General features: G+C 46.9%; 1 long non-coding RNA gene across 1 annotated transcript in view; it reads right to left on the bottom strand.

Moving 5' to 3' along the window:
• Positions 1 to 389: 389 nt before the first annotated feature.
• The window catches only part of LOC141110190 (uncharacterized), a 138,474-nt gene continuing 116,592 nt past the window's right edge, over positions 390 to 22,271 (bottom strand). The window contains exon 3 of the long non-coding RNA XR_012236256.1: positions 390 to 764. This is a non-coding gene — a long non-coding RNA (uncharacterized lncRNA). The remainder of the gene's footprint in view (positions 765 to 22,271) is intronic.

The raw sequence follows: 22,271 nt of genomic DNA, 5'->3' as shown, positions 1-22,271 counted from the left end.
AGGAAGATTTTTTTTTTCCTTTCTAATTCTGGATTGATGATGTTTTGCATGTTCTAATAAAAGGGTCAATCCCCGGTATGTATGGTTTTCTATTGTTTTTAACCATTTAGTGCCCGCCCACATTGTACTGCGGACACGTGACCGCTGTAGGCAAAGCCACGTACCCATATGTTGCTGCCTACATCCGGGTTTAGGGCGTGTGCCCAACCCCCCCCCCGGCTGGCACCCCCTAGGGGCACAGCAAGTCCCGACCTGCTGATCAGCTGTGTGTGCAATCACAGCCCAGAGCTCTGTGTTGACATTCAACACAGAGCTCTGTACATAGGGAACAATCTCTGTGTTTCTCATCCCTGCTGTCAGAAACCATAAAAATCAAGCTGAGACAGAAGTACAATTAAATCACATTTGTTTAATAATGAAAGTAAAAAGAACAAACGTAGTCAAAACATAGCCAAAATTCAGTAACCGGAATGGATAGTCAGCCAAGCCAGAAGTCAGGGATCAATGTAGTGGAACAGCAACCAAGATCTGGAGCCAGAAGGGATATCAGCAAAGCAAGTCTTGAACAAGATTGCAGGAGATAGTCTCTGTGATGTTGACCAAGGTGAAGGCAGAGCTCCTCTGGACTGGACAGCTTAAGTAGGCAGGACTGACGAGCAGGATATCATCAACAGCTGAGTAACTGTGGAGAGATAGGAGCTGGCAATTAGCCGACAGCTGAGCGGCCAGCTCAGAGAAGGAAGGGCTGAGCCCAGCCCTGACACCTGCAAAGCAAAGCAGGGATGAGAAACTTAGAGATCAACTAGTAAAAGCAGCACACTGTACACACATTACACATAGTTAGGCACATATTTATGCCCTTTTATCGCCCCTAGATGTTAACCCCTTCCCAGCCAGTGTCATTAGTACAGTGACAGTGCATATTATTGTCACTGATCACTGTATTAGTGTCACTGGTGATGTCAGTGGCAGTTAGTCAGTTCCCCCGCAGCGTCAGTCAGCGTCAGATTTCCCACCGCACTATCACAGTCCCATTATAAGTCGTTGATCGCTGCCATTAGTAGTATAAAAAAAAAATTAAAATGACAGTATATATATATATATATATATATACCATAGTTTGTAGACACTATAACTTTCACACAAAGCAATTGTAGCACCCTGGTGTTTAGGCAGGGTTGCTAACAAATTTAGTTTGCCAGGTAGTAATTGTCCTGGCTAACTGTTAGAAGATCCACTGATTTCCCCCTAATTCTGGAATTGCTGCACTTCTCTCTTCAGTCAGTAGGTGGCATGGTAGCTGGTGACATTAGATAAGACAAGGGCATAAAAAGACAGATCATGAATGGATGGGATGTCTCAGCCAATAGGCAGGGTTTTCTTTAAGTCCCTTGGCCTGCTGGGAGAGCCTATTTATTTGGGTGGAGTCAGGTGATTGGGGTTCTGTGCCACCTGGGCGGCTTATTGGGTGGACGTGTGTTATGTCGTCCTGGGCTGCTAGGCCGGAAGCCCAAGGCCTATCCCGGGGACACCTGGCTGCTAGGCTGCCTGAGGCCTATCCAGGAGCAGGAGAACCAGCGTAGGGTTGGGACTGCAGGATTGGAATCCAACTGAGTTGAGAAGGTTCAGCCGGACGGGGAACCAGTTGTGGTCGGAGGTAGAGGGGAAGCTGTCGCCACTAAGGGACCATCCACCTTGTCAATGGAGACTACAGTGAGTAAGCTGAGGCCAGTACCAGAACAGGCTTCTCACCAGAAGAAGTGGGAAAGCATCAGTGAGTGCCAAGCCAGGGACCCAGCAGGATAGTGGGGGTGACGCTTGATGAGTATACAGCAGGATAGTGGGGGGGAATGCTTGAGGAGTATACAGCGAGATATCGGGCGCGACGCTTGAGGAGTATACAGCGGGATAGCGGGGGGGAATGCTTGAGGAGTATACAGCGGGATAGCGGGGGGGAATGCTTGAGGAGTATACAGCGGGATAGCGGGCGCGACGCTTGAGGAGTATACAGCAAGATAGTGGGCATGACGATTGAGGAGTATACAGCGGGATAGCGGGGGTGACGCTTGAGGAGTATACAGCGGGATAGCGGGGGGTGACGCTTGAGGAGTATACAGCGGGATAGCAGGGGTGACGCTTGAGGAGTATATAGCGGGGGTGATGCTTGAGGAGTATACAGCGGGATAGCGGGGGTGACGCTTGAGGAGTATACAGCGGGATAGCGGGGGTGACGCTTGAGGAGTATATAGCGGGATAGCGGGGATGACGCTTGAGTATACAGCGGGATAGCGGGGTGACACTTGAGGAGTATACAGCGGGATAGCGGGGTGACGCTTGAGGAGTATACAGCGGGATAGCGGGGGTGACGCTTGAGGAGTATACAGCGGGATAGCGGGGGTGACACTTGAGGAGTATACAGCGGGATAGCGGGGTGACGCTTGAGGAGTATACAGCGGGATAGCGGGGGTGACGCTTGAGGAGTATACAGCGGGATAGCGGGGGTGACACTTGAGGAGTATACAGCGGGATAGCGGGGGTGACACTTGAGGAGTATACAGCGGGATAGCGGGGTGACGCTTGAGGAGTATACAGCGGGATAGCGGGGGTGACGCTTGAGGAGTATACAGGGGGATAGCGGGGGTGGCGCTTGAGGAGTATACAGCAGGATAGCGGGGGTGACGCTTGAGGAGTATACAGGGGGATAGCGGGGGTGGCGCTTGAGGAGTATACAGCGGGATAGCGGGGGTGACGCTTGAGGAGTATATAGCGGGATAGCGGGGATGACGATTGAGTATACAGCGGGATAGCGGGGGTGACACTTGAGGAGTATACAGCGGGATAGCGGGGTGACGCTTGAGGAGTATACAGCGGGATAGCGGGGGTGACGCTTGAGGAGTATACAGCGGGATAGCGGGGGTGACACTTGAGGAGTATACAGCGGGATAGCGGGGTGACGCTTGAGGAGTATACAGCGGGATAGCGGGGGTGACACTTGAGGAGTATACAGCGGGATAGCGGGGGTGACACTTGAGGAGTATAAAGCGGGATAGCGGGGTGACGCTTGAGGAGTATACAGCGGGATAGCGGGGGTGACACTTGAGGAGTATAAAGCGGGATAGCGGGGATGACGCTTGAGGAGTATACAGCGGGATAGCGGGGGTGACGCTTGAGGAGTATACAGCGGGATAGCGGGGGTGACACTTGAGGAGTATACAGCGGGATAGCGGGGGTGACACTTGAGGAGTATACAGCGGGATAGCGGGGTGACGCTTGAGTATACAGCGGGATAGCGGGGGTGACGCTTGAGGAGTATACAGGGGGATAGCGGGGGTGGCGCTTGAGGAGTATACAGCGGGATAGCGGGGGTGACGCTTGAGGAGTATACAGCGGGATAGCGGGGGTGACACTTGAGGAGTATACAGCGGGATAGCGGGGGTGACACTTGAGGAGTATACAGCGGGATAGCGGGGGTGACACTTGAGGAGTATACAGCGGGATAGCGGGGGTGACACTTGAGGAGTATACAGCGGGATAGCGGGGTGACACTTGAGGAGTATACAGCGGGATAGCGGGGGTGACACTTGAGGAGTATACAGCGGGATAGCGGGGGTGACGCTTGAGGAGTATACAGGGGGATAGCGGGGGTGGCGCTTGAGGAGTATACAGCGGGATAGCGGGGGTGACGCTTGAGGAGTATACAGCGGGATAGCGGGGGTGACGCTTGAGGAGTATACAGCGGGATAGCGGGGGTGACGCTTGAGGAGTATACAGCGGGATAGCGGGGGTGACGCTTGAGGAGTATACAGCGGGATAGCGGGGGTGACGCTTGAGGAGTATACAGCGGGATAGCTGTGGAAGAGCTCAGGGGATCCGGTGATGACTGGGATCTTGAAGTCTAGCGAGAGACTGGGAGCTCAGTGAGTGAAGATCTACAGTGGGACACTGTGAGATAAGTAAAGGACTATTCTGTGTTACCAAAGGTTATGTACAACAACCGTTAGTGACTGTTGCAAGATAAGTTGCCAGAGGAGACAGCGGTCCTACCTATACAGACGTGGTGTCCGGCTGGAGGCCTCAAACTGTATAGCTGTCTACCTATAGAAGTCTCGGAGTCTGCCAATTATAATTGCATCTACCTAAGGGTGTCCTGGCCCTAACCCTCTCTCCCACAGTTCTGTTAAGAGACAATAAATGTCTTGTTTGCATTCAAAAAGTGACTGGGGCACCACACCCACCATGCCTCGTAATCCACTCTACCAGAAAGGTAGAGTGGGTCTAACAGCTGTCTCTAACCCTTGAGGTCACCATTAGACCTCTGGGGCCCCGGGACCTTCCTACACAATCAATATACACTTATTGGATTTCATTTTTTTAGTTTTTTGTTTTTTTTACCAAAAACATGTAGCAGAATACATTTATGAAGAAATTTGTTTGTTTTTTATTTATTTTTTGTATATGTTTTATAGCAGAAAGTGACATTTTTTTTTTTAAATGTTCAGTTTTTTTTCATTGATATCCCAAAAAATAAAAAGCCCAGTGGTGAATAAATGCCACCAAAAGGAAACTCTATTTGTATAAAATGATATAAATTTTGTTTGGGTACAGCATTGCGTGACCGCGCGCTCGCTAGTTACAGTAGCACAGTGCTGAATAACAAAAATGGCCTTGTCATTGGGGGGGTAAAATCCTCTGGAGCTGAAGTGGTTAAAGGACCATGGAATTTGGTGCCGTCATGTACATGTAGGCAGGCGCAGTCAACTTTCACCACTGCAGGTGGTGCTCTTCCGCGGCAGCACTGCAGTTGGAGAGGAAGTCAGGAGGAACATGGTTCCTCTATGGTTTCCTGGGTCACTGGAGAAGCTATCCCATTGGATGCTGCCTCCCCATGTTACTTTAGCAGCCATCTTGGGTCAAGCAGAGTATTTTTAAGGCCCTGGCCCCCCAGGTTTGGCATGCATTTTGCGAGTTGGTAGAGTAGGGACAGGTACCCCACCTGGTAGGGACAGAACTAGCAGCAGGGAACGTTTGCTGATGAGAAGGAAAAGCATAGGGCTTGCAACTTCTCTGGACATCTGCCTGCCTGGGCACAAGGCGGCCAGTCTGCATTCTTCCCCCCTCTACAGGCGCTGTCAGTTCAGCTGAATCCTGCTTTCTACAAGTGTTCCCGATTGGGCTGCCTTCCCACCAGGTCATTTATAAACTGTCTGTGCATTATTTCAAGTCTTTCCATTGCACTCAGAATGCGTGTACAGTATTATTGCCACCGCACTGCATCCCACCTACATACAGTGCCTTGCAAAAGTATTCACCCCCTTGGCTTTTTACCTATTTTGTTACATTACAGCCTTTAGTTCAATGTTTTTTAATCTGAATTATATGTGATGGATCAGAACACAATAGACTAAGTTGGTGAAGTAAAATTAGAAAAATATACACATAAAACTATTTTTCAGAAATAAAAAACTGATAATTGGCATGTGCGTATGTATTCACCCCCTTTGTTATGAAGCTCATAAAAAGCTCTGGTGCAACCAATTACCTTCAGAAGTCACATAATTAGTGAAATGATGTCCACCTGTGAGCAATCTAAGTGTCACATGATCTGTCATTACATAGACACACCTTTGTGAAAGGCCCCAGAGGCTGCAACACCTAAGCAAGAGGCACCACTAACCAAACACTGCCATGAAGACCAAGGAACTCTCCATACAAGTAAGGGACAATGTTGTTCAGAAGTACAAGTCAGGGTTAGGTTATAAAAAAAATATCCAAATCTTTGATGATCCCTAGGAGCCCCATCAAATCTATCATAACCAAATGGAAAGAACATGGCACAACAGCAAACCTGCCAAGAGACGGCCGCACACCAAAACTCACAGACCGGGCAAGGAAGGCATTAATCAGAGAGGAGCACAGAGACCTAAGGTAACCCTGGAGGAGCTGCAGAGTTCCACAGCAGAGACTGGAGTATCTGTACATAGGACGACAATAAGCCGTACGCTCCATAGAGTAGGGATTTATGGCAGAGTGGCCAGAAGAAAGACATTACTTTCAGCAAAAAACAAAATGGCGCGTTTTGAGTTTGGGAAAAGGCACGTGGGAGACTCCCAAAATGTATGGAGGAAGGTGCTCTGGTCTGATGAGACTAGAATTGAACTTTTTGGCCATCAAAGAAAACATGTCTGGCGCAAACCCAACACATCACATCACCCAAAGAACACCATCCCCACTGTGAAACATGGTGGTGGCAGCATCATGCTGTGGGGATGTTTTTCAGCAGCCGGGACTGGGAAACTGGTCAGAGTTGAGGGAAAGATGGATGGTGCTAAATACAGGGATATTCTTGAGCAAAACCTGTAGCACTCTGTGTGTGATTTGAGGCTAGGACGGAGGTTCACCTTCCAGCAGGACAATGACCCCAAACACACTGCTAAAGCAACACTTGAGTGGTTTAAGGGGAAACATGGAAATGTGTTGGAATGGCCAATATAAACGAAAATCAACCAGCGCGGACCAAAGCCTAACTAAAAAGCAGCTGTGATACTGAGGGTAAATTTATCAAATCCCATAAAATAGCATATAGAAAAAGCAGTACAGCGCATAAAATAAAGATATGAATGTAAAACTAAAGTCCAACATGAACAAATTGCAGGCAATATTCCAGTGATTCCTCCAGTGACTCAGGTGACATGTGTTGCAATGGCCTAGTCAAAGCTCAGACCTCAATCCAATAGAAAATCTGAGGTCAGACTTAAAGATTGCTGTTAACAAGCGCAAACCATCCAACTTGAAGGAGCCGGAGCAGTTTTGCAAGGAGTAATGGGCAAAAATCCCAGTGGTAAGATGTGGCAAGCTCATAGACACTTATCCAAAGAGACTTGGAGCTGTGATAGCCGCAAAAGGTGGCTCTACAAAGTATTGACTTTAGGGGGGTGAATAGTTTTGCACATTGACTTTTTCTGTTATTTTGTCCTATTTGTTGTTTGCTTCACAATAAAAAAAAAAAAAAACATCTTCAAAGTTGTGGGCGTGTTCTGTAAATTAAATGATGCAAATCCTCAAACAATCCATGTTAATTCCAGGCTGTAAGGCAACAAAACACGAAAAAATGCCAAGGGGTGTGAATACTTTTGCAAGGCACTGTAATTGGGCCCAATTTGCACATTTTCACTTAGGGGTGTACTGACTTTTGTTGCCAGCGGTTTAGACATTAATGGCTGTGTGTTGAGTTATTTTGAGGGGACAGCAAATTTACACTGTTATACAAGCTGTACACTCACTACTTTACATTGTAGACAAGTGTCATTTCTTCAGTGTTGTCACATGAAAAGATTTATACAAATGTGAGGGGTGTACTTACTTTTGTGAGATCCTGTATGTGTATATATTTCTTCGCCATTTCTAGACACCTAAATGCATCGAGTTGCTGCCATGTGATTGGCTGATTAGCAATTTGTGTTACCAAGTAATTGAAAAGGTATACCTAATAAAGTGGCCGATGAGTGTGTGTGTTTATACATATATATATTGTTTATTGTCTGGATGTTCTAAGTAATTCTCTAACATAAAATGTTGAGATTTCCATGTATGAGAGAAATGAGTTGACCTGGGGGGGGGGGGGGGGGGGTCAAGTGGTCCATCAGTGGTGGTGCAGCTTTTTTTTGTCTTGCAATCCTTGCCTGTGTTTCAGTTTATCCCCTTCAATACCGGCCACTCCCCCCGCCCAGACCAACTTTCAGGTTTCAGTGATCTCGCACTTTGAATGACAATTGCACCGTCATGCAACATTGCACCCAAATTTTAATTTTTTGCATTTTTCTTCACGCAAATAGTTTCTTTTGGTGGAATTTAATCACCACTGTGGTTTTTCTTGCTAAATAAACAAAAAAAGTTAAAATTTTTGACCCCACAAATTTCTGTATTAATATTTTGCAAAAAAAAATAATCTTTATTCATAAATTTAGGCCAGAATGTATTCTGCTACATTTCCTTGGTGAAAATAACCCAAATCAGTGTCTATTATTTAGTCTGTAGGAAAGTTATAGAGTCCACATACTATGGGATATACAGCGGGTAAAATAAGTATAGAACACGTCACTATTGTTCTCTGTAAATCTATTGGTAAAGGTGATATTGACATGAAACAATCCATCCAATCCGTACAAAGACACCAAAACAAATCCGTTCAGAAATGAAGTTTTGTGTAATAAAATGGAAGGACACTGGGAAAAAGAATTGAACCCGCCAACTGAAATGTATTTAATACTCGGTACAAAATCCTTTGTTGGTAATGACGGCTTCAAGACGCCTCCTGTATGGAGAAACGAGTCGCATGCGTTGCTCAGGTGTGATTTTGGCCCCATTCTTCCACACAGTCTTCAAATCTTGAAGGTTCTGTGGGCCTCTTCTATAAACTCCGATCTTTAGTTCTTTCCATAGATCTTCTATTGGATTTGAGTCAGGTGATTGGCTGGGCCATTCTAGCAGCTTTATTTTCTTTCTCCTTGGCTTTGTGTTTGGGATCATTGTCCTCCTGAGATGTCCTCCTGAGATGTCCTCCTGAAATGTCCTCCTGAGATGTCCTCCTGAAATGTCCTCCTGAGATGTCCTCCCTCGTTTCATCAACCTGGTAGATGGCAGCAGATTTTTATCACCATTCAACCTTCCTTCAATGACATGAAGTTTGCCAGTACCGTATGCTGAAAAACAACCCCGCCCCCCCCACCATGATGTTCTCACCCCCAAAATTCACTGTTGTTATAGGGGTGTTTTTGGGGTGATGTGCCATGTGACCTCCAAACATGGTGTGTATTATGGCATCCATAGAGTTCAATGTTGGTCTCATCTGACCAGACTATATTCTCCCCGTATTTCACTAAATGTTGTGTAGCAAACTTTAAACGAGCTTCACCATGCTTTTTCTCCAGCAATGGAGTCTTGCGTGGTGAGCGTGCATAAAGGCCATGGCAGGTGGGTGGTGAGCGTGCATACAGGCCATGGCGGGTGGGTGGTGAGCATGCATACAGGCCATGGCGGGTGGGTGGTGAGCGTGCATACAGGCCATGGCAGGTGGGTGGTGAGCGTGCATATAGGCCATAGCAGGTGGGTGGTGAGGGTGCATACAAGCCATGGCAGGTGGGTGGTGAGCGTGCATATAGGCCATGGCAGGTGGGTGGTCAGGGTGCATACAAGCCATGGCAGGTGGGTGGGGAGCGTGCATACAGGCCATGGCAGGTGGGTGGTGAGGGTGCATACAAGCCATGGCAGGTGGGTGGTGAGCGTGCATACAGGCCATGGCGGGTGGGTGGTGAGCGTGCATACAGGCCATGGCGGGTGGGTGGTGAGCGTGCATACAGGCCATGGCGGGTGGGTGGTGAGGGTGCATACAAGCCATGGCGGGTGGGTGGTGAGGGTGCATACAGGCCATGGCAGGTGGGTGGTGAGCGTGCATACAGGCCATGGCGGGTGGGTGGTGAGCGTGCATACAGGCCATGGCGGGTGGGTGGTGAGCGTGCATACAGGCCATGGCGGGTGGGTGGTGAGCGTGCATACAGGCCATGGCGGGTGGTGAGCGTGCATACAGGCCATGGCAGGTGGGTGGTGAGAGTACATACATGCCATGGCGGGTGACTGCATTACTTATTGTGTACCTGCTAATTCCAGGTCATTCTGAAGCTCTCCACAAGTGGTCCTTGGCTCTTGGACAACTCTTTTGATAATTTTTTTCACTCCTCTGTCAGAAATCTTGTGAGGAGCACCTGGCCGTTGCTGGTTTATGGTGAAATTATGTTCTTTCCACTTCCGGATTATGACACAACAGTGCTCACTGGAACATTCAGAAGTTTAGAAATCCTTCTGTAACCAATGATATCAGTACGTTGTCAACAATAAGGTTGTGAAGGTCTTGAAAGAGCTCTTTGCTTTTACCCATCATGAGATGTTTCTTGTTTGACAGCTTTGTAATGAGACACCTTTTTATAGGCCATCAGTTGAGACTGAACCAGCCAGGGCCCGATTAACTATTGGAGCTGCAGCTCCAGGCCCCTACCATAATATCGAACCAATACATTGATTCTAGACCCAATTACTGGCTGCCAACCGCAGGCCAATACATTGCCTTGCAGACGCCAGACAGCTGAATTATAGGTCCAATACAGACAGTGAGCCGGCCAGCGGCCGCTACATACATTGCCTTGCAGAACGGCCTCTTGTAGCATGGTACCAGTGCGCCGAGGCTGAGCACACTCCTCCCCTTGGAGTCCGGCACACTTTCTTGTTATGTGGAGCTTGACGTCCCAGCCAGCGTGACGTCATCCAGAGGCCGGCCCGAGAGGTTCAATGGGAAAGGAGTGTGGGCACCGCCGCTGCAAGCAAGGAGGAGGAAGCACTATACAACAACTGCAAGTAAACTCTGCATGGGGCTGGGGAAGTCGGGCAGATGATAAGTTGCTATCCTTATGTGCAGCTCAGTGTACTGGCTGAAGTGGGTTAACTCTTCGGGAGGGCTATCAGTGCCCATTAGTGCAGCTCATCGGTGCCACCTATCAGTGCAGCTCATCAGCGCCACCTATCAGTGCCCATTAGTGCAGCTCATCAGTGCTGCCTATCAGTGCAGCTCATCAGCGCCACCTATCAGTGCCCATTAGTGCAGCTCATCAGTGCTGCCTATCAGTGCAGCTCATCAGTGCCACCTATCAGTGCAGCTCATCAGTGCCACCTATCAGTGCAGTTTATCAGTGCCACCTGTCAGTGCAGTTTATCAGTGCAACTCATCAGTGGCACATATTAGTGCTGCCTCATCAGTGCCCATAGGTGCTGCATGTCAGTGCCCATCAGTGCAGCTCATCAGTGCAGCTTATCAGAGCCCATCAGTGCTGTCTCATCAATGCCATCTTATCAGTGCCCATAAGTGCCGCCTATCAGTGCCCATCTGTGTTGCCTCATCAGTACCGACTATTAGTGCCCAACAGTGCAGCTCATCAGTGCTGCCTATCAGCGCCACTTATCAGTGTCCATCAGTGCAGCTCACCAGTGCCGCCTTTCAGCCTCATCAGTGTCGCCCAATCAGTGCTCATAAGTGCCACCTATCAATGCTGCCTATCAGTGCAGCTCATGAGTGCCCATTAGTACAGCTCATCAATGCCACCTATCAATGCCATTGCCACCTATCAGTGTCCATCAGTGCAGCTCATCAGTGTCACCCATCAATGCAGCACATCAGTGCTGCCTATAATTGCCCATCAGTGCCACATATTAGTGCTGCCTCATCAGTGCCCATAAGTGCTGCCTATCAGTGCCCATCAGTTCCACCTTATCAGTGCCCATCAGTGCTGCATATCAGTGCTGCCTCATCAGTGCAACCTATCAATGTAGCATCATCAATGAAAAAGAAAAATTACTTATGTGCAAAATGTTATAACAAACTAAGAAAAACATTTTTTTTTCAAAAATGTCAGTCTTTTTTTTGTTGTTTAGCGGGAAAAAACAACAACTCAGGGGTGTTTAAATACCACCAAAAGAAAAGTATATTTGTGTGAAAAAAATGCTAAAAATGTCATATGGGTGCAGCATTACTTGACCGCGCAATTGTCATTCAAAGTGTGACAGCGCTGAAAATTGGTCTGGGCATTTCCATAAAAAGGCCCACCGAAATCCTCAGCACCAGGCCCATGATGCTCTTAATCCGGTCCTGCATGTATCCCAAACCAAGGTGCGAGAAAATGAGAGTTCTCCACCTCATACCAGAAGAGGAAATGTCTCATAAGAGGAAGAATAAAGGTAAGGCTGGAGTTCAGCTTTACGAATAAAACAGATGTGTTAACTTCTTCACCAATACATTCTGTACTCTATAGCCTCTATTATCACAACGATCTGTTTATTTGAATTATTTAATGCCTGCATCTGACAATATGTACAGCCTTCAAGGATAAGCTTCAAGGGAAAGTATTTAATATTGTTCTATTATTTCACAAGAGGCAGATTTCTCCATTATTCTGGAAGATACGTTGCACAAAGCACCTACAGTTACAAGGCTACCATTGAAGTCACACTGTAGAATGTTCATGGCAGATAATTGCTGCAAAATCGTTGAGAAAAGGTGGATTAGAGCCGTGGTGAGCGGACCATTTACACAAATAAATTGTACCGGGAGCATTCATACCAAGTCTTTGTATAGTAAATAAGGTGACCCTATCCATGTGAGCCTTGAATGCATGGAGCAGCGAAGGACACCGATTCACATTTCATGAATGGTAAAATATTATTGAGATAAACTACTCTGACAAGACGAAAACAATGTCAGCCTCTGTTTAAAAACAGCTTTTCTCAACCTTCTTATCCCAGAGGAACCCTTCAAATAATTCTAAGGTCTTGAGGAAGCATCTCTAAACCCATCATTATCATCAGGGATGGGTGGAAACAAAACGTCTTACATTGGTGGTCAGTGAGAAGAATGCTCCTTACATTGGTGGTCAGTGAGAAGAATGTTCCTTACATTGGTGATCAGTGAGAAGAATGTCCCTTACATTGGTGATCAGTGAGAAGAATGTTCCTTACATTGGTGATCAGTGAGAAGAATGTCCCTTACATTGGTGATCAGTGAGAAGAATGTTCCTTACGTTGGTGATCGGTGAGAAGAATGTTCCTTACATTGGTGATCAGTGAGAAGAATGTTCCTTACATTGGTGATCAGTGAGAAGAATGTTCCTTACATTGGTGATCAGTGGGAAGAATGTTCCTTACATTGGTGATCAGTGGGAAGAATGTTCTCCACTTTCCACTTTCCCCCCTTCCTGCCCCCTCCAATACTGGGCACTTCCACACCTTCCTGCCCCCCCAATATCGGGCACTTTCCCCCCTTTCCTGCCCCCCAATACTGGGCACTTTCCCCCTTTCTTGCCCCACAATACTGTCACTTTCCCCCCCACTTGCCCCACCAATACCGAGCACTCCCCCCCCCCTTCCTGCCCCCCCAATACTGGTGATCAGTGGGAAGAATGTTCCTTACATTGCTGATCAGTGGGAAGAATGTTCCTTACATTGGTGATCAATTAGAAGAATGTTCCTTACATTGGTGATCAGTGGGAAGAATGTTCCTTACATTGGTGATCAGTGAGAAGAATGTTCTTTACATTGGTGATCAGTGAGAAGAACGTCCCTTACATTGGTGATCAGTGAGAAGAATGTTCCTTACATTGGTGATCAGTGGGAAGAATGTCCCTTACATTGGTGATCAGTGAGAAGAATGTTCCTTACATTGGAGGTCAGTGAGAAGAATGTTCCTTACATTGGTGATCAGTGAGAAGAATGTTCCTTACATTGGTGATCAGTGGGAAGAATGTTCCTTACATTGGTGATCAGTGAGAAGAATGTTCCTTACATTGGTGATCAGTGAGAAGAATGCTCCTTACATTGGTGATCAGTGAGAAGAATGTTCCTTACATTGGTGATCAGTGGGAAGAATGTTCCTTACATTGGTGATCAGTGAGAAGAATGTTCCTTACATTGGTGATCAGTGAGAAGAATGTTCCTTACATTGGTGATCAGTGAGAAGAATGTTCCTTACATTGGTGATCAGTGAGAAGAATGTTCCTTACATTTGTGATCAGTGAGAAGAATGTTCCTTACATTGGTGATCAGTGAGAAGAATGCTCCTTACATTGGTGATCAGTGAGAAGAATGTTCCTTACATTGGTGATCAGTGAGAAGAATGTTCCTTACATTGGTGATCAGTGAGAAGAATGTTCCTTACATTGGTGATCAGTGGGAAGAATGTCCCTTACATTGGTGGTCAGTGGGAAGAATGTTCCTTACATTGGTGATCAGTGAGAAGAATGTTCCTTACATTGGTGGTCAGTGAGAAGAATGTCCCTTACATTGGTGGTCAGTGGGAAGAATGCCCCTTACATTGGTGATCAGTGAGAAGAATGTTCCTTACATTGGTGGTCAGTGGGAAGAATGCCCTCTTTACATTGGGCGAAGGACATCGAGTCACATTTCATGAATGGTAAAATATTGAGATAAACTACTCTGCGCAGATGGAAAACAATGCCAGCCTCTGTTTAAAAACAGCTTTTCTCAACCTTCTTACCCCAGATGAACCCTTCAAATAATTCTAAGGTCTTGAGGAACCATCTCTAAACCAATCATTATCATCAGGGATGAGTGGAAACAAAACGTCTTACATTGGTGGTCAGTGGGAAGAATGCAGCTTACATTTGTGGTCAGTAGGAAGAATGCTCCTTACTTTGGTGGTCAGTGAGAAGAATGCCCAGTCATGTGATCTCTTTTCATTTTTCTGGACTGCAGTTTAGGGGAGTCCAGGGAGTGCCTGTGTAATATGGACACTTTGTATTGGCTGTAAGAGGAGCCTGTGGAAGGGGTCCTTACAGGGCCATGAAGACTTCAAGTTGGCCTCATGACATCACAGCTCGAGAGGCAGAAACAAGACTGGTTGTTGGGCCTGGATTTCAGTAGCAGATATTAGGTTTCCACTACAAGAAAAGGGGCCATGGAGGGTCATGTGACAGCAGATTCAGGTAAATAAAAAAGTGGGTTTGTTCTGGGACTTTTTTTGCCTAGAGATGAGGTTTACTAACAACCAGATCATTTCTTCTATCGCTTTCTATTGGTGAGATCTCTGAATTGACTTCCTAGGTCTGCACATTTGCTGTGGCCATTATGGAAGAGTCTCTCTTTCTGTCAGAATTTATTTTATATTATGAAGAATGTACTAGGAGGAGCTGGAACATGCAAAACTTGGTCCACCAGGGCCAACTGACAAACCCTCAGGTGGTTTACCCATCCACCAAAACCAAAAAAATCAGTTTGGGGCACACGGACCCTTAATTGTACATTCCAAGCTAAGGCTAAATGCTTTACAATTTAAATACGGTTAAAAAAAAAAAAAAAGTCACCCATCCATCTTCACCAGTTTTTAGGACCACCAGCTGGCTGTACATGTTACAATATAATTGTACAACCAGATTTAATGATAATGATGTAGAGGGAGAATCTTGACTCTAATGCCGTGTACACACGAGCGGACTTTTCGACCGGACTGGTCCGACAGACCGAGTGCGGCGGACAACTCAACCGTGTGTGGGCTTCATCGGACCTGCAGCGGACTTTTTCGGTCGAAAATCTGATGGACTTTAGATTTGGAACATGTTTCAAATCTTTACGTCGGAACTCTGCCGGACCCAGTTCCTATCGAAAAGTCCGCTCGTCTGTATGCTAGTCTGACGGACGAAACCCGACGCTAGGGCAGCTATTGGCTACTGGCTATCAACTTCATTATTTTAGTCCGGTCGTACGTCATCATGTACGAATCCGTCGGACTTTGTTGTGATCTTGTGTGGACAAGTCCGTCCATTCGGAAAGTCCGTTGATAGTCCGTTGGACCAGTCCGGTCAAAAAGTCTGCCCATGTGTACGCGGCATTAAGCTTACTGCTAAATGGATGGCAGAGCCGAACCATCCTCAAGGAAACCAAGGCAGGATCCTAGGGCCAGGTGGACGTCCAGGGGGCCCAACTATGACCTTCTTGCTTCTGCAGTAAATCAGTAGGATAGGTAATTTGGTCAAACATGTGCAACCGCCGGTCACTTTACATGGTGGGATGCAGTAAGCATTTGCCTGATGGGAAGCACAAACAATCCAAATAGGGTGGCTTCTTTCTGCCTACTGTAATCTTTATCAATGTCAGTTGAAGGGATATGAAGCGGGGGGGGGTCAAACCTGTCCCATAATGCCTTAATCCTTCCTCTTGTGACAGGGTCTGCCTTCACTATAACCACCTGATCAGCTTTAGGATACACTCTATTGTCAAAAGTATTGGGACTCCTGCCTTGACACGCACATGAACTTTAATGGCATCCCAGTCTAATGCCCCGTACACACAGTCGGATTTTCCGACGGAAAATATGTGATAGGACCTTGTTGTCAGAAATTCCGACCGTGTGTGGGCTCAATCACACATTTTCCATCGGATTTTCCGACACACAAAGTTTGAGAGCAGGATATAAAATTTTCCGACAACAATATCCGTTGTCGGAAATTCCGATCGTGTGTACACAAATCCGACGGACAAAGTGCCACGCATGCTCAGAATAAATAAAGAGATGAAAGCTATTGGCCACTGCCCCGTTTATAGTCCCGACGTACGTGTTTTACGTCACCGCGTTTAGAACGATCGGATTTTCCGACAACTTTGTGTGACCGTGTGTATGCAAGACAAGTTTGAGCCAACATCCGTCGGAAAAAATCCTAGGATTTTGTTGTCGGAATGTCCGAACAAAGTCCGACCGTGTGTACGATCAATGTCCGACCGTGTGTACGGGGCATAAGTCTGTAGGGTTCAATATTGAGTTTGCCCACCCTTTGCAGCTACAGTATCTCACAAAAGTGAGTACACCCCTCACATTTGTGTAAATCTTTTCTTCTATCTTTTCATGTGACAACACTGAAGAAATGACACTTGTCTACAATGTAAAGTAGTGAGTGTACAGCTTGTATAACAGTGTAAATTTGATGTCCCCTCAAAATAACTCAACACACAGCCATTAATGTCTAAACCGCTGGCAACAAAAGTCAGTACACCCCTAAGTGAAAATCTCCAAATTAGGTCCAAAGTGGCAATATTTTGTGTGGCCGCCATTATTTTCCAGCACTGCCTTAACCCTCTTGGGCATGGAGGTCACCAGAGCTTCACAGGTTGTCACTGGAGTCCTCTTCCCCTCCTCCATGATGACATCACAGAGCTGGTGGATGTTAGAAACCTTGCGCTCCTCCACCTTCCGTTTTGAGGATGTCCCACAGATGATCAATAGGGTTTAGGTCTGGAGACATGCTTGGCCAGTCCATCACCTTTACCCTCATCTTCTTTAGCAAGGCAGTGGCCCTCTTGGAGGTGTGTTTGGGGTGGTTATCATGTTGGAATACTGCCCTGCGGCCCAGTCTCTGAAGGGAGGGGATCATGCTCTGCTTCAGTATGTCACAGTACATGTTGGCATTCATGGTTCCCTCAATGATCTGTAGCCCCCCAGTGGCGGCAGCACTCATGCAGCCCCAGACCATGACACTCCCACCACCATGCTTGACTGTAGACAAGACACACTTGTCTTTGTCCTCCTCACCTGGTTGCCCCCACACACGCTTGTCACCATCTGAACCAAATAAGTTTATCTTGGTCTCATCAGACCACAGGACATGGTTCCAGTAATCCATGTCCTTAGTCTGCTTGTCTTCAGTAAACTGTTTGTGGACTTTCTTGTACATCATCTTTAGAAGAGGCTTCCTTCTGGGACGACAGCCATGCAGACCAATTTGATGCAGTGTGCGGCGTATGGTCTGAACACTGACAGGCTGACCCCCCACCCCTACAACCTCTGCAGCAATGCTGGCAGCACTCATACGTCTATTTCCCAAAGACAACCTCTGGATATGACTCTGAGCACGTGACCTCAACTTCTTTGGTGGACCATGGCGAGGCCTGTTCTGAGTGGAACCTGTCCTGTTATGCCCCGTACACACGGTCGGACTTTGTTCGGACATTCCGACAACAAAATCCTAGGATTTTTTCAGACGGATGTTGGCTCAAACTTGTCTTGCATACACACGGTCACACAAAGTTGTCGAAAATCCGATCGTTCTAAACGTGGTGACGTAAAACACGTACGTCGGGACTATAAACGGGGCAGTGGCCAATAGCTTTCATCTCTTTATTTATTCTGAGCATGCGTGGAACTTTGTCCGTCAGATTTGTGTACACACGATCTGAATTTCCGACAATGGATTTTGTTGTCGGAAAATTTTATATCCTGCTCTCAAACTTTGTATGTCGGAAAATCCGATGGAAAATGTGTGATGGAGCCCACACACGGTCAGAATTTACGACAACAAGGTCCTATCACATATTTTCTGTCGGAAAATCCGACCGTGTGTACGGGGCATTATACCGTTGTATGGTCTTGGCCACCGGGCTGCAGCTCAGTTTCAGGGCCTTGCCAATCTTCTTATAGCCTAGGCCATCTTTATGTAGAGTAACAATTCTTTATTTTCAGATCCTCAGAGAGTTCTTTGCCATGAGGTGCCATGTTGAACTTCCAGTGACCAGTATGAGAGAGTGAGAGCGATAACACCAAATTTAACACACCTGCTCCCCATTCACACCTGAGACCTTGTAACACTAACGAGTCACATGACACCGGGGAGAGAAAATGGCTAATTGGGCCCAATTTGGACATTTTCACTTAGGGGTGTACTGACTTTTGTTGCCAGCGGTTTAGACATTAATGGCTGTGTGTTGAGTTGTTTTGAGGGGACAGCAAATTTACACTGTTATACAAGCTGTACACTCACTACTTTACATTGTAGACAAGTGTCATTTCTTCAGTGTTGTCACATGAAAAGATTAACAAATATGTGAGGGGTGTACTTACTTTCGTGAGATACTGTAGAATAGCTTCAACTCTTCTGGGAAGGCCGTCCACAAGGTTTAGGAGGGTGTCTATGGGGATGTTTGACCATTCTTCCAGAAGCACATTTGTGAGGTCAGGCACTGATGTTGGACGAGAAGGCCTGGCTTGCTGTCTCTGCTCTAATTCATTCCAAAGGTGTTCTATCGGGTTGAGGTCAGGACTGTGCGCAGGCCAGTCAAGTTTCTCCACCCCAAACTCGCTCATCCATGTCTTTATGGACCTTGCTTTGTGCACTGGTCCAAATCATTTGGTAGAGGGGGGATTATGGTGTGGGGGTTGTTTTTCAGGGGTTGGGTTTGGCCCCTTAGTTCCAGTGAAGGGAACCCTTAAGGCGTCAGCATACCAAGACATTTTGGACAATTTCATGTTCCTAACTTTGTGGGAACAGTTTGGGGACGGCCCCTTCCTGTTCCAACATGACTGCCCACCAGTACACAAAGCAAGGTCCATAAAGACAATGAACAAAGCATATCTATAGTGTGTACTTGCCTTAACCCAATGCACTGTGTGTTTCTGTCTGCTCTCTCTTTCTTCTGCTATCTGCCTTCTGACAGTCTATCTATAACACCAGGCAATCCCAGGAGATCAGGTGTATAGGTGCTGCAACTTTCCCCACATAAAAGCTCCTCCCCCTGCTCAGACCTTGAGACTGCTGCCACCTCCAACGTACCAGAATAAAGGAAAGGGAAGGTCGGCACTCAGGATGACATCCAAAATAGTATTTCTTTATTAAATGCATGTACAGAGCTGTAAAACATCCTACGCATTTCAGACGTTAGTCAGCCATGACTAAGGACTAACGTCCGAAATGCGTAGGCTGTTTTACAGCTTTGCAGATGCATTTATTAAAGTGATTGTAAAGGTAAAAATGTTTTTTAAAAAAAATAAAATGACAAACATATCATACTTACCTCCACTGTGCAGCTCGTTTTGCACAGAGTGGCCCCCGATCCTCGTCTTCTGGGGTACCTCGGTGGCTCTCACGCCTCCTCCCCACATCTGATAACCCCCTCTGAGAATCGCTTCCCCCAGGGGGTTACCTTGCTGGCGCACTCCCAAGTCCAGCATTCGGCGTCCATAGACGACAAATGCAGGGCTTGGCCCCGCCCCCCCGCGTCACTGGATTTGATTGACAGCAGCGAGAGCCAATGGCTGCGCTGCTATCAATCTATCCAATCAAGAGCCGGGACCCCGAGCAGAGGAAGAGCGCGTCTCCACCGTGGGAAATTCCAGGGCTCAGGTAAGTAAAACGGGGGGCTGGGGGGGCCGGTCACTGGCAGGTGTTTTTGCATCTTAATGCATAGGATGCATTAAGGTGAAAAAACACGAAACCTTTACAACCCCTTTAAAAAAATACTATTTTGGGTGTCATCCTGGGTGCCGACCATCCTTTTTCTAAAGGGTCCTTTCACACTGGGGCGGGGGCGTTGTCGGCGGTAAAGCGCCGCTATTGTAAGCGGCGCTTTACCGCCGGTATTCGGCCGCTAGCGGGGGCGGTTTTACCCCCCTGCTAGCGGCCGAGAAAGGGTTAAAACCACTGCAAAGCGCCTCTGTAGAGGCGCTTTGCCGGCGGTATAGCCGCGCCGTCCCATTGATTTCAATGGGCAGGATCGGTGAAGGAGCGGTATACACTCCGCTCCTTCACCGCTCCGAAGATGCTGCTAGTAGGACTTTTTTTCCCGTCCTGCTAGCGCACCGCTCCAGTGTGAAAGCCCTCGGGGGCTTTCACACTGAAATTAAAGCAGCGGCACTTTCGGGTCGGTTTGCAGGTGCTATTATTAGCGCAATAGCGCCTGCAAACCGCCCCAGTGTGAAAGGACCCAAAATCCCAGGAGATGACCCGCCTCCTTCAGCACACAGCAGATGATTGACAGGCTTAGCTGTTCGTGTTTCCCTATAAGACGAGGGGGGTGGTGTCAATTTTCTCCACTCAGATTACACTCAGCTCTGTGCTGTGCCGTGTGTGTGACATCATATCCCCACCCCCTGCCTTCGGGAGCTCAGGAATGCTGTGTAAATTCTGCACTTTGAATGTCTGTAGAGAAGAATGCAGATAAATAGGTACATCTTAGGATTAGTTTCATCTCTGTGTAACACCTGAGGCCAGTCACCTCACTGGGTGTATGGAAGGGGGTTACAACAACTTTAACCTGCAGCTCTAAAGCACTGAGCCAATTACTGGAGCGGGGGGGGGGTCGATGGGAATTTTGAGGTCATCTGGAGGACGAATTTTTACACAATGCATCGGCTGAAATGGAAGGGTAATTTTTATTCACATCCAGTAGAAAATGGCTATTATACATCAATATTTTAACAAAAGCAGATTTCTTTTTTCCTTCACCCCCCTCTGAGGACAAAGACGGAATCCAGCGTCTCGGAGTTCCTGGTAAGGCCCGGTTGACATTTTATAAATAAAGAATAAAATAAATAATACAATGTAATAAATGATAAATAAACCGGTTGACATCCCATAAATAAAATATACATTATTGCATTTTTTCTGGCGCCTTTCAATAATCAACAAACCCCTGGAAGATTCATGACACAAATACCCAGGCTGGACCCGCAGTGTGCGCCACGTTACGGAGCGCGCCCGGTGTCACCGTCCCCCCGGCACATCCATCTCGTGGATCAAGGATTTACGTCCTTGTCAGTGGGACGTGGCGCACCGGCCTCCATTATTTATGGAACGCCATCCAGAAAAGTAATTGGGCTCTATCAGATAAGCAAGGGGGGGCCACTCCATCTAGCTGATTATTGGAAGGACACATAAATAACGCCATAATTACGTAATGCGATTTAATAATTGATGTTTTAGGGGTGCGGAGCGGCCTGCGCGGTGAGATACGTATAGAGATAAATGGAGGCGGCTGTAGACATTTATAAACAGGGCACAGCCGTACGTTGAACAAATGCTTGATGGATGGAAGGTGGAATTTTAATCAGCTGGTACAAATGGACGGGAGAGGAAGCCTCATCAACAACGGAGGGTCGCTGAGGGCGGTCTTACGGGACAGGATACGCTCCGGTGTTGCTAATAAGCTTTGAGAGGACAAATCTGCATTGCGCCTATAGAGAGGAGAACATCGAGCTTCAGCAACAGGCAGCTGACCTGTCCCGGGATCTCCACATTTCATTTTAGTGAAGCATAGCCGAAACTTCCCAACCTGCTGAGATGGGAATGAGGGCCACCTTCTAGGACAACATACAGTGCCTTGAAAAAGTATTCATACCCCTTGAAATTTCCCACACTTTGTCATGTTACAACCAAAAACATAAATGTATTTTATTGGGAATTTATGTGATAGACCAACACAAAGTGGCACATAATTGTGAAGTGGAAGGAAAATTATACAAATAAATATGTGAAAAGTGTGGGGGGGCATTTGTATTCAGCCCCCTTTACACTGATAGCCCTAACTAACATCTAGTGGAACCAATTGCCTCCAGAAGTCACCTAATTAGTAAATAGAGTCCACCTGTGTGTAATTTAATCTCAGTATAAATACAGCTGTTCTGTGAGGCCCTCAGAGGTTTGTTAGAGTACCTTAGTGAACAAACAGCATCATGAAGGCCAAGGAACACACCAGACAGGTCAGGGATAAAGTTGTGGAGAAGTATAAAGCAGGGTTAGGTTATAAAAAAAAATCTCCCAAGCTTTGAACATCTCACGGAGCTCTGTTCAATCCATCATTGGAAAATGGAAAGAGTATGGCACAACTGCAAACCTACCAAGACATGGCCGTCCACCTAAACTGACCGGCCGGGCAAGGAGAGCATTCATCAGAGAAGA

Source organism: Aquarana catesbeiana, linkage group LG10 (genome assembly GCF_042186555.1).
Source record: "Aquarana catesbeiana isolate 2022-GZ linkage group LG10, ASM4218655v1, whole genome shotgun sequence".
NCBI classification, from domain to species: Eukaryota; Metazoa; Chordata; class Amphibia; order Anura; family Ranidae; genus Aquarana; species Aquarana catesbeiana.
This window is presented reverse-complemented; position numbering and strand designations above follow the sequence as displayed.